Raw genomic sequence first — 14,315 nt, 5'->3', positions numbered from 1 at the left:
CAAACTATAACTAGAATAAATAATAATAATAACTAATTATTTTTCTTCTTGAATTTGTTGTATAATTGATAATACTCATTCATCCTGATTCTGATCACATTAACCCCCTGGTGAACCATTAACCCAGTTGAGAAGTACCGGATTTTCAAGCATTTTCTAAATTATAATTTATAGTGTACCTAAGCCTCATTTCATTGCAACCCATTTCATTCTTATACGCGAGAGCTTTACTTACTCTGCATCTTAATTAATTTAATATGGTCACGAAAGCGAATCAAAAGACAGAATTAGTCAGGTAAAGTACTGCAAGACAGAAAAGTGTAAATATTAAAGAGGGCGAACATTGTAATTTAGTATAATATTCTAATCAACCACTCCTTGTAAAATATATCTGCAGGAAAAAACAATTTTGCTATTTTGAACTATGAAATATACATAAAACAACCTTTAGGAACATGCATAAACTAATAAAACCTCTATTGCATAGTAAATGTTTGCAGAGAACCAGAACAGTACCTTATGACCATATGGGTTAAAAGGTCAGTTCAGAGATCTTTAGGATTTAGGTATAGCTGCTTAATATTTTCAACTACTAACAAAAGGGAATATATCCAGTAAGTAACGCCCGTTGTCACAAGGGTTTTGTCCAACGTTTAGTGGATTGACTTTCACTCCTATAACGCATTCACAGCTGAAATTGTGGAGCATGTTCAGCAGCATCGGGGCGCGAAATTTGGATCTTATGGTACATAACCCAGCACATTAACCATTGGGACATGCCCAGCCCAGAATAATTGGTAGAATGAAAAGGAATAGCTGGAGAATTCCTTTAAGAAAAATGGAATTTCAAAAATGATATGGGAACTAAAATTGACTGCAAATAACGCGAGAAAAAGAATATGAATAGAGATTAGACAAATAGATTAAAAGAAAGGAAAGCCGGAAAGTCAATAAATATCATTTTAGTAATTTTCACACTTCCCGCTTTTACCATTTCAATCTTAAGGAAAGGCTCTTTAGATTAAGCTCGAGTTATTAAGTTTTCATGGAGTGCCAGATTGGTATTTTTGTATTCAGAGAATTGTGGGTAATATGTTGTTGCCCCCCCTTCTTTGGGCACCCAGTTGATTTCTAGATATTTATTTCTTACAGCAGGACTAAAACTGCTGAATTCGTCAGAATCTTCCCAACCAATCTTAATTTATATAATCATCTTTTAAATAGGCAGTACATTTACTATTTAGTCTGCCTAATTGTAAGTTAATTCGAAGGTTCATTATTATAAACTGTAATTACTGTTTACCCTAACTATCTGTTTAATTCTCTAACAATCAGGAATCAAATGTTTCTCTAGTAATGTATATCTGAACATGGGAAAATAATTGCCTTTAATTATATTTTATGTTTAATTGGTAATACATGCAGGTGCCATTGATTTACGTTTATTGTTTAATTGTTAACGTTTACTAGAAATTTGAAAAGTACTCTTCATTTTAATTTTTGATACTTATTGTTTTTGTTTGCTCTGCCCACCACGGGTATCGAAACCTGGTTTCTAGCGTTGTAAGTCCGCAGACATTCCGCTATGCCACTGGGGGGCACTTATTGGTTAAAAGTATCCAAAACGATTCCAGCGTTGAATTTATTTCTCAGTTGTTAATGTTTAACTGTACTTGAAAAAAATACTTTAAATAGTAAATATAAATAATGTTTTTAACTATTAAGTTTGTAATTTTCTGAATATATACTGCAGAGAATACCTCAACTGTTGGTCAACTAGAAAGCTTTTCGTATATTTGTGAAAATTGGTCAGAGTCAGTTTGTAATTTTTTCTGGAAAGTTATTTAAATAGCCATTTTATAATATATTCTGGAAAATCTGTTTAACGGCCAGTCTTTCGTATAACTTGGTAAATTGGTAAAGGATGGTAAGCCAGAAGTCTTTTAAACATTCTGGTAGATTGGCCATCTGGCTTGTTTGTGATATATTCTGTAAGGAAGATTAATCATTGCGTCATATTATGGAAGGATAGTAAACAGTTGTCTTTCGTACATTCTGGAAGATTGGTCATCAGGCTAGTATTTGATATACTTTGTAAGAACGATCAAACAGTGCTTCACATGCAAGGACTGTAAGCAGCAGTCTTTGATTCTGGAAGATTGGTCATCTGGCTAGTATTTGATATACTTTGTAAGAACGATCAAACAGTGCTTCATATGCAAGGACAGTAAGTCAGCAGTCTTTGATTCTGGAAGATTGGTCATCTGGCTAGTATTTGATATACTTTGTAAGAACGATCAAACAGTGATTCATATGCAAGGACAGTAAGTGAGCAGTCTTTAATTCTGGAAAATTGGTCATCAGGCTACTTTGTGATGTATTCTGTAGTAATGATTGGTCTTTGTTTCATATTCTGAAAGGATGGTAGTCTTTCATAGATTGTAGGAAGCTTATCAACAAACCAAACGTTAAGATCAGACACATTATTCTGGAGTACTAAATCATGGATTAACACGTTCTATTCTTGAATACATTAACTGTAAGTGAAGTTTACAGCATTTAAAAGAATGCGTAATAATACATTATAGAATAGCTACTTTTGAAAATTTACGGAAGCAGAGAATTACTATTAATTTCAGATCAAAACAAAATTCAAAATATACCGGACAGCAGACATAGCAAACTGAATATACTCTTTTTTAAGTTATGAAGAATAGAATGCAATGTTTCCTCACTTTTATCGATATTTTCGGTCGTAAACCCAATAATATCTCCGAAATTTCTACCAACTTAGAAGATTTAGGTTATTTCTAAATCCATGTACTAAGCTAACAATAGAAAATAATCTTCACAATAAAATATAATAGTAAAAAAAAATGATAAATATATGTATATTGAACATTTTAATAAATACTGTTAATGAAAGTGACAATAAAGAAAGAATAGTGTATACTTTATTTAAAAAAGATATAAACAAGTTTTTACAAACATATTACTGATAACAAACACGTTTTTACAATCCTTCCTTTATACACTTTATGATCTACTTGTGATTTATAAGAGTTTAATATATATACATGAAATGATTTTAAATACATTTTTAATGTTTTTCACTTATGTATGCCGCATTATGATTATAATTCTATTGCATAACAACGTAGATGCTAACAATTTATTGAACGCTTCACTTAGCAATTTCATCAAACCTTAAGAAGAAAACTGGATTCCTTGTGTGAAACTGATCAAACCTTATACAGTGTTAGCACACTTTGCACATATGTCATAATCTCGATAGCAGACCGTCTTGAACAGCTTTAGAAAGTTCGTTTCCTATCTTCACCAATTTCTTGTCACACGTTTAGAAGTATTCACATAAATAAATACTTATCTGAACTTATATTTCGTACAGTGTTAAAAATATTCTTGTACGTCAACAACTTATACGTTAAAATTTTTTCTATCCCTGTCTGAAAAACATGGTTAGGAAAGTTCTTGAATTTGAATAGATGGGCAACAAGAAATTATCTTGACCTTAGTAACACACAAACACACATACGTGATAATGTAGGGTATTGCCTCAGTTTTCCAGAAACTATATAGAAAAATATTTAGCTCATGTTTTTTTTTCTTGAATGGATAACGGATAAAAGGTGATATATAATAGACAAAACTCTATCTTCACTGTAGAAGAGATGGTGTATTACTTATCAAGTAAGAATTATCACTGAGTCACGTCTGTACTCATAACATATACCCTTATGTAAGTAAAGATTATCACTGAATCACGTCTGTACTCATAACATATACCCTTATGTAAGTAAGGATTATCACTGAGTCACGTCTGTACTCATAACATATACCCTTATGTAAGTAAGGATTATCACTGAGTCACGTCTGTACTCATAACATATAGCCTTATGTAAGTAAGGATTATCATTGAGTCACGTCTGTACTCATAACATATACCCTTATGTAAGTAAGGATTATCACTGAATCACGTCTGTACTCATAACATATACCCTTATGTAAGTAAGGATTATCATTGAGTCACGTCTGTACTCATAACATATACCCTTATGTATGCAAGGATTATCACTGAGTAAGGTCTGTTTACGTCCCACATACCATATGTAATTAACAATAATCACACACTATGAGATTCGACTAAGCTTTCTATAAAAACGCGGAAATTTTCTCCGAATTAAAATATCCAACACCAGGTGACTTATTATGCTCTCACGAAAATCTTGTCAATATGTTGTGATAAAATGGTTTTAACGAAAAGAAGCTTATCGCGACTTCCACAAAGAACAATGTCCTTCAGTCACTTCAATCACATAGAATAGCTGTAGTCATCAGTTTATATTTCCTCAAGAAAAGTGCAGTTCTCACATCTTCTTTGGGAATAGCCAATTGTTAAATAACCTAGGGACGTTTTATTAGTGACATATATCTAATTATCCCTCCAAAAACGGTTTGTACGTTATGTAGCTTTGTATAAAAACCTGTGTTTTAGTGTTATAAGCCTTCGGACATACCGCTGAACCACTGGGGGAGGGGGCTTATTGGCAAGTGACAGATCCAAGCACTGCTGGACCATACGTTTTGTTATACTTTTTTTTTCACGATGAAATTTTATATTCTGGCATTGGTAAAAATATTGTTCATTGTTTTTATTCTTATATACTTGGGATAACTTGCTTTTGTTAACTTTATTCGAAGAATATATTTATTAAAAAATAACGTGTTGCTATAATCAAGTGAAGAAAAAATAAAACAACCAGTATTAAAATGCTTATCGAGAAATTAACATTCGAATGATAGATAGGCAATAAATTCCTCGACCTTTTGCAGAGTACATATGAAATCAGGCTTTTACTATTATAAAATAAAAATCTACCTTACAGCCTACCACCATTATCCTCCCATCCATCACGAGAAAAAGAATCGTAAGGCGTTTTTAATCTTCTCTTGCTAGAAGACAGAGTGGTAAATGATCCGTGGATTTTCGACAGAATTTGTAAGCTTCACGCATGCTTAAGCCATATACGAGCTTCCCCTGTGTCACTGCCGGCCGAAATTTCATTAGTGTGAGGAGAGTTGTATATTGCACGCTCTGAAAATTTTTAAAATTCCTATACGTCTTCTAATGCAGAAACAGCGAAGATCGTATTGGGATCTTCTAATGCAGAAAGTTGGAGGACAATATTGGGGAGAATTATCCTGCATAATTAAGTTACTTTAAAAAATAACACATTTTGTTTTAGCAGTTTATTTCTTGTTATTTCCGAACAATACGAAACAATAAGTATGTACAGACACGCAAACATAACTTACGTATACATGTGTATATATATATTGTAAAGTGATATCCTAAAAAAAGATACTTTTTATTCCTTATTTTTTTGTGACGAGATGTTTCTCGTCAGAAGTGAACCAGAAGTGAACGGATTACGTTAAGCATTATTCTGCTTATCGGTAACAAAATTACGTGTCTAATATAAACACGATTAATGTGGTTGCTTTGCTAGTTAACAGAAAACTTTCAATTTCAAACTTAGATAAAGGCGTTCAGTACTTTGAGATATACGAAACTAAATATTCAAATTAGATTACCTGAAAAATTCGAATAGCACGTGTAGTCTGGTTGACACGTTATTGCATATTCTTCTTTGCTTTCACTCATAAGTTTTAGAATTAATAGTTACAAAAGAATCTATTTATTTGTTTTAGAACAAAGCCACGTTGAGCTATCGACTGTGTCCACCGCGTGGAATCAAATCCCGGATTTTAGCGTTTTGAGTCCGTAAGCTTACCGTTGTCCCACCGGGAGACTTTCAAAAAAAAAAAAGGAGGACGGACAACCCAGTGTGATTTATAATTATCAAAAATAAGAGAATCCTAACCTTTTCAAAATAATATATACAACCCATTAAGTTTTGTTAAAGCTGCTGAAGTAACTGTTCATAGATCTTGGGTTGCACAGAGACGTTAAAAATACTTACTTTCTTACTACGCTTACTATATAACTAATAATAGTCTAAATATTTTAAATTCCACATGCTTAGCAACCAACTAGAACTAATTTTTAACAACAACTGCTATAGCTTATGTAAGTTGAGTCACATTGGTACTCTCGAGAGTTTCGCAATTAGTAACCTGTAGCCGAGCCGAACGTGGCCTAGTGCTTAGCGTGCTAGACTGAGGATCCAATATATCTTTGTTCTCACCCCGTTACAACCACCACCACAACAACAACAACAAAATTCCGTGCTCCGTACTTTGGAGGCGTAAATGCCTTACAAAAGTGACATGAAAATCCCACTATTCTAGTAGCCTACAAGTTGCCTGTGGGCGATGTTGATTAGCTGCTTCCCTATCTCTTCAAAATTAGAGACGAGATAGCTCTCGAGTAGCTTTGCGCGAAATTAAACAAAAACATGTAATAATGTGTCAACTACACTATATGTGCTATATTCAGTGCGATTCTAAATTTTCATGATAGTAACACACAACACGTACTTCAATATAAGCAAAGAATAACATTAGGTTCTGAAAAATCGTAGAAGAACTAAAAACTTAGAAGCCACATTGATGTAATATTACTATCATATAGGACACGATGCGTAGTGTATCGTATAAGGCATGTTATATAGTGTATAGTATACATAGTGTATCGTGTAGAACATGTTGTATATACAGTGTATTGTATAAGACAAGTTGTGTAGTGTATAGTATATATAGTGTATCGTATAGGACAGGTTGTATAGTGTATAGTACAGAATATGTATATACAGTGTATCGTATAAGACAATTTCTATAATGTATAGTATATATAGTGTATCGTATAGAACATTTTGTATATTGTGTATCGTATAGGACATGTTGTATATGTATAGTATATACTATATATCGTATAGGGCATGTTATATAGTGTATAGTATATACAATGTATCGTTTAAGACAAGTTGTGTAATATATAGTGTATATCGTTTGCAACTGACTCGGGAGAACATCGTATTCAAAACAGTTTATACTCATTAGAATATCGTGCGTACATTTTTGTATATTCTATATGCTTCCATGTAAGGTAATTGGGTGATGAGACCAAAGCATCTTCATTTCAGTTACGAACACGTGGGTTTATCTGTTTATTTTTTCTTAACCCTTCAATTAAAGATGGAAATTCATACGGACAACATCGGCATTTTTCAACATATTTTTCTAAACTATTTATGAAATTTGCTACAAGTAAACCAGTAAACAAAAATACCGCCAACATTCCAATTAATCCTTTTAATTATTGCTGGTATTCTATGTGTATTTTAAATAGAAAATGAGTGAGTGTATCCAAATGCTGAGAAATGGCCCGGCATGGCCAGGTGGATTAGGCGCTCGACTCGCAATCTAAGGGTCGCAGGTTCGAATCTCCGTCCCACCAAATATGCTCGCCCTTTCAGCCGTGGGGGCGTTATAATCTGACGGTCAATCCCACTATTCATTGGTAAAAGAGTAGCCAAAGAGTTGGCAGTGGGTGGTGATGACTAGCTGCCTTCCCTCTAGTCTTACACTGCTAAATTAGGGACGGCTAGCGCAGATAGCCCTCGTGTAGCTTTGCGCGAAATTCAAAAACAAACAAACAAACCAAATGCTGAGTGGTATAGTTTGAAAAACAACAAATATTTTTCTAAATGTAATATTCAATGTATATAGATTCTACCAGTAGTGAATGGTATATAAGCAAGTCAGTAATTTTAGGGTTAGAGCTTTATTAAATACGTATGAGATAATACAAGATAGATAATTATTTTTTTTATTCTGTTAGTTTTAATTTAAAATCCTATATATGAAACTTATATACAGAACTTAGTGAAAGACTATACTTCAGACTTAAGGAAAATAAAATATGTTATATGACTTATATGCGAGATTAACAAAATTATTGATGTTTCTGTGATAAATAAGCATTTTCAATTCAATGAAGTCGTGTACGATCTGACAAATGGAACAACCATTGACTTCGAATAATACCCTCCTTGACTAATCTATTTATGTCGCGCTTTGAGGGGAAATTTGTGTAGTGTGCTGTTAGGCGCGAAGCTAAAAAATGGGCTACCTGTGATCCGCCCACCGCGGGTATCAAAACTCGATATTTAGCGTTATTGAATGTTAAAACTTGTATGGGATTTTATACGAAAATGTGTAATCTAGATAATAATACGACATCCATATCAAGGTTGTATGAATGTTTTTCATATATTGTAGGATTTTTTTTTTAATTTTGAGCAAAGCTGCACGAGGGCTATCTGTGCTAGCCGTCCCTAACTTAGCAGTGTAAGACTAGAGGGAAAGCAGCTAGTCATCACCACCCACCGCCAACTCTTGGGCTACTCTTTTACTAACGAATAGTGGGATTAACCATCACATTATAACGCCCCCACGGCTGAAAGAGCGAGCATGTTTGATGGATATTGTAGGAAAACATCAAATAATTTTTGAATAATAACAATGTGCTTTTGAATGTAGCGTAAAGAAAAATGTAAAACAGGGACTTACAAGAAGTGAGTGAGGGGAAGTTTTAGTTAAAGTATGGTCGAACTGTAAGTTGTTCAAAACTTTGACCAAAATAATTTTAAATTCAACTTACACATAACTATCAGAACGAGACTAGGAAATGTCGATTTATGTTAAGCACTCACTGTGCAACTCTTCTGCACCTTGATAGAAGTAGATAATAGTTTTTAAGAGTACTTTCATCTTTAACAGTGAATGTTTTATTATCCAAACATATGATATCTCTTAATATGTCCTAACGCCTGAAACAACTACTATGTAATCTTTAAGAACGAGGGAGCCCATACCTTATACTTTTTATAAATAAGGTTTTGGCTTTGGTTGTTGAATTTCGCGCAAAGCCACACGAGGGCTATCTGTGCTAGCCGTCCCTAATTTAGCAGTGAAAAACTTGAGGGAAGGCAACTAGTCATCACCACCATATTTTTTTACCACTTGACCATCACATTATAACTCCCCCATAGCTGAAAGAGCGAGCTTATTTGATGAGATGGGGATTCGAACCCGCGACCCTGAGAGTGGGAGTCAAGCTCCTCTAACCACTTGGCAATATTGGACCTTTATAAATAAAAAGGTAAGAAAAGTATAGTCAGTTAACTACCTTCATTATCGGGTTAAGTTTTAAACTCGCTCTATATAGGTAGTTTGCACTGATCGAAAGTTGATTATAATAAATAAATAATATGGGTGATAAATAGTTTAAACTTTGTTGGCCATTCTTTCACAACTGATTTCTCATGATAACACAAAAATTCGTAATCCATTGTAGGTTTAGGTTCTATTCCAGTCTTTTATCAAGTTTAACGAAAAATTCAATAAAAAATAAAAATATTTTTCTTGCCAACCGATATGAAAGCTAGACTCATTCAGTTGGTGCCTTTAATTTTGAGACGATATATTAGTGGAAAAATAACTCGCACCGCAAACGTTTGAGCTACTCTGGTCTGACCGAATAGTGAGATTTGACCGTCACCCTTATAACGCACCAGCTGTCCAAAATATGGAACACATTTTAGCGGCAACGAACCACGAACCATGTACCCTAGAATTCACTATCAGAGTACGCTAACCATTGTGCCGTTATCGGTTTTGTATAGAGAAATCAATGTTGGATTTAGATGACATAGGAAAAGTATAATTATCTTTATTTCAATGACTTTTAAACGTTCATTCATTAACCCAAAATGTCGAGATCGAAGCAGTCTTCACGTGTAGGAGTGTTTCGAACAAATTACAGTTACGTTTGGAAGCCACTTACGCAGAATGATAGGGTACTTCTTGTGTGCACGTGTGGCATACGTATATTGACAAGCGTTAATAAAATAGACTTTGGTCTGAATAATACTCATAGAAGCATCACGTTAACACGCAGAACATTGTACTGTAATTATCATTATATAAGGGCGTGGCATTTCAGTTAAAATGAAAAAAATTCGGGATCTAATTTTTGATGTAGTTCGTGGACTAAATTTGCAGCTTGCACCTCTAGGGACAAGTAAAAATAGTTAAAGTTTTATTATTCTTAACATTGTTTAACGCAAACTGGAGTTTATTATGAGAAATTTCTATAAAGGTAAAAAAATTACGACCTATATCTCCAGAATGTAACTTTATTAGCTCAATATTTTGCTATTACAACTTCGTCAGGAGCTATCGATATCCTACAAGTTGGAACACTTTCATTGCAATAGCATTGTTAATATTGAGGTTTTGGATGTCACGCACATGTTCAGATATTCGATCATGGATGGGTCGGCAAGTTTCTCCTATATACGTTCCAGAGTATCTGCCACAAGTTACTACATAAAAAAAAACGTTTTTACTATGGCATGTATCATGTAGTCCATATTTACTAGTTTTACAGTTATTTTTCATACATCGTGTTTCTTTCTTGTATGCTGAACTTGTTATTAATGATTTAATGGAGATACCTGGTTTTTGTACTATTTTAATAGGTAAGTCTGATGCTCTAATTACTTTCTTTAGTTTTGTGGTGATATTATCACTTATATATATGAAATCACCCAACTAGCCTGAGCTTTAAATGTGTTTTCTTTATTTATACGGTTCAAAAGAACATGTCTATTTTCTTTTTGCCTGTCAGAATTTCTTACAATGTTTTGTATAAATTCCTGTGGATAGACATTTTTCTTAAAAGAGTCATCATATTTTTCCTAGCCTCCTCCCACATTTCTTTGTTATTACAAACTTTATCAATTCTATGGAGGTAGCCAATAACGACACCTCTTTTTACAGCAGGGACCCAGGATGATGAGAGTGAAAATGTAAACAAAGAGCTTTAGTAGAAGGCTCACTGAAAATACCAGTAATGATCTCCCCCATTCCTGACATGAATTGTAGTATCTAGAAACGGTAAATTTCTATCTGGTATGGCATAAACAAGTGTAAATTTTATGAAAGGGTGGACGGTATTCAAGAACTCAAGGAAACTGAAAAAGGACTGTAAATTAGTGTTCCACACTCCAAATACGTCATCTATGAATCTGTACCAGATCGATGGGCCAATATTTCCTCCTGTTTCCAAGAATTAAGTGCTTTCAGTTCAAGTATATGCATAAATATTACAACTAAGACTACTGCTACCCTATTCCCCATAGCTATTCCTCTGATTTGTTTATAAAATTATCCGTTAAATCTTACATACCCATTATTTAACACAAGTCTCAGATCTCTTCCTAACCAATCTGTTGAAATATTTAAAAGTTCTAAGTCATCTCTGTTTTCTCTAATCATAGTCATAACACAGTGTATCCCTTCTTCAGTTGGGATACTAGGATATAATTGAATAACGTCCATCGTAAACAGAATATAACTATCATTAATAAGGTTTGAGTCATTATGTAACTGTTCAAGAAAATGATATGCGCTGTTAATATGAGCATGGACCAAGTCCAATAACGGGTGCAGCAGTCTATCTAAAACCCACGATATACTTTCTGTGGGAAATCCGCAAGTAGATGTTATAGGTCTAAGGGGTAAACCAGACTTATGATCTTTATGACGGACGTAGAATTCAGGGACTCGACTATTATATAGTTTTAGACTATTCACTAGTTGTGGATCTACATGAGAACCTTTCTTTAATTCATTTAAAATAATTCTACTTTTACTTTCAAATGTTTTAGTAGGATATTTGTTTAATTTTAAATAGTTATCTTTATTTGATAAATGAGTATAAATCCTTCGCTGAAACCCCAAATCCTTTACTTTTATCAGATTCTTTAACTAAAATTTCGTGTTACCTTTTAACTTATACAGAGCTTTCGTCTCGTGAAAAGACAAATTAGGCTTCATTGTGTAATTATGAAATTTCCCTAAGTTAGTCGACACTTTTTTTGAAAGTTCTGTCATGGCGTCTTCTGTTATATTCTGTCCTTTCACTGCTGGTGTTTTATGATGGTCAAAAGGTGGGTTCGAAAGTGGTTTAACAGACGGTTGGTGTTCTTCTCTTTGCTCTGGTGAATCTCTACTACTTCCAACTTGGATTTGTAAATAATGCTTTTCTCGTTGTCGTATTTTGTGGGAATTTGTTGTAACGACGATAAAATATCTAATTCTATGTCATCATCTAATCTAGTTGAAATTGTAAAATTTGGTCCTCGACTGAGTAACGATTTAGTTGCATCATCCAAGTTAACTCCATCTTCTACAGTTATATTATTTTCTCTGAGAGTTTCACATTCGTCTGATTTAGCTTCATTGATGTGACTATATGAGTATTCATTAACTATAGTTTCAAACTTACGTTTCAGAGTTTTTTCTCTTTCTTGTTTCTCTAATCTACTGATAACATCACTTTGGTTTTTAATCCAGTTCTTAAAGTCTACATTCGGAACGTTTTTAATCAAATTAAAAGTCCTATCACAAATTTTGTCGTGTTTGTATTTCTTTTTAAACATGCCGCTAATGAGGTCATTTCTCAAAGAACATACAAATTTTCTAATCTATTGGTAACTCGGGTGTTATCTTTAAGGATTTCCGGTAATTTGACCGAATTGCTTAGACCTTCTGGAATTAAGTCATATCTTCTACAATCAAGGAGAAAACCGAACTGTGATTTAGTCCTAGTACGATTTGACCAATGTTGTAGGAAAACGATAGATGCGTTACGATGAAATAGGTCGACGCCGAAGAAATTATTATTCTTAACATTGTTTAATATCTAGTATAAAAATAAAAAGCAACATACATGATTTAAAACAGTATTTTATGTTTTGATTCAAAAACGGAAACCTTTAATTACAAGTAATCAGTGCACTTGTGGCTCCATCTATTTTTTTAACAAATAATTTTAGCTTTAAACCTATTTTTTTTCGAACAATAAATTAAAGAAATAATTATTGTAAGAATTGAAAAATTATTTTATCGGAAATAACCACTTAAATTCAGAGAAATGTCATTTTAGTTTTAATAACCTAAACTCAGCATATCAATATATTAGTGGCAAAGCTTTGTAATGGTTCAGATTATCGGTATCATGGATTTATACCTGCACATGATGTAAGAGCGAAAACATTGAAAGCTTACTGTTTACTAGCATTTGATTAAACCTTGCCTCATAATGGTTGTTTGTGTAGAATGATAGATTAAGTGTCTCACAAATCTGAAAAACATACACCGAATTAGTGTATTTGATTTGGCAGCTATTATTATGTCCTCTGGTGGGTCAGCTGTAAGTGTACAAACTCATAACGCTAAAATCCGAGGTCCGATTCTCCGCGGTCGACAGAGCGCACATATTCAATGAGACTTTGCGCTTAAACACACACCCGCATAAGTGCGCGCACACTTTTGTTATGTGTTCAAGAAATTACGTGAAAACATATAGGGAACCTAGGTTAAAATCTAGTTAGAATGGTAAATGTATGCATATAAACAGTCAAATACATTGAGAAAGAAGTAATTTGACTGACGAATAGATAGAAATGTAAACATTTAGACGGGTAAATAAAATCATAGACAGATATACTGAAATACTTATAAGTTGATAGACAATTAAGTATATATACAGATTGTAAGAGAAATAAAATATGATATACTGAAATACTTATAAGTTGATAGACAATTAAGTATATATACAGATTGTAAGAGAAATAAAATATGATATACTGAAATACTTATAAGTTGATAGACAATTAAGTAAATATACAGATTGTAAGAGAAATAAAATATGATATACTGAAATATTTATAAGTTGATAGACAATTAAGTAAATATACAGATTGTAAGAGAAATAAAATATGATATACTGCTATACCCACAGTTAAGCAGAGATAATTTATTTTATGTTCTATATTCGCATTAAATTTTGGTAATAACTCTATACAGGGGACAATTTTGAGCAAAATAATTCTGTTTTGATAAGCAGGCTACACGACTTCAAATATTAACAAAAAGACATGAAGTTAAATTAGTTAAGACGTCAACAGATGGCGACAGTTGGACAAGGCCACAATCTATCTACACTGAGTGGTCACAAGTAAATAGACACCTACTTTTTCGTCATTTAACTGATTTATGCTAACTAATTTGTGTTCACAGAGCACTATATACATGAAAATGGTCCGCACACTAATCATCTTGTGCTACAACATGCCTACAACTCAAGGTTCTCTCGAATTGTCAGGTTTTCTTAGAGGAAGGATAGTTGGTCAAGCAGATGGTGAAATAAGTCAGCGGCAAATTTCGCAGAATTTGGGAATCCCGCTTTCGACAGTCCA

The 14,315-nt window shown here is 33.3% G+C and overlaps 1 long non-coding RNA gene across 1 annotated transcript in view; it reads right to left on the bottom strand.

The window, feature by feature from the left end:
- Window positions 1–10,233: 10,233 nt before the first annotated feature.
- LOC111088256 overlaps window positions 10,234–14,315 on the bottom strand; it is a 51,772-nt gene continuing 47,690 nt past the window's right edge. The window contains exon 3 of the long non-coding RNA XR_002612840.1: window positions 10,234–10,373. This is a non-coding gene — a long non-coding RNA (uncharacterized LOC111088256). The remainder of the gene's footprint in view (window positions 10,374–14,315) is intronic.

This window comes from Limulus polyphemus, unplaced genomic scaffold (assembly GCF_000517525.1).
Source record: "Limulus polyphemus unplaced genomic scaffold, Limulus_polyphemus-2.1.2 Scaffold3426, whole genome shotgun sequence".
Lineage (NCBI taxonomy): Eukaryota > Metazoa > Arthropoda > Merostomata > Xiphosura > Limulidae > Limulus > Limulus polyphemus.
The sequence above is the reverse complement of the archived record's forward strand: the minus strand, read 5'-3'. Positions and strand labels throughout refer to the sequence as shown.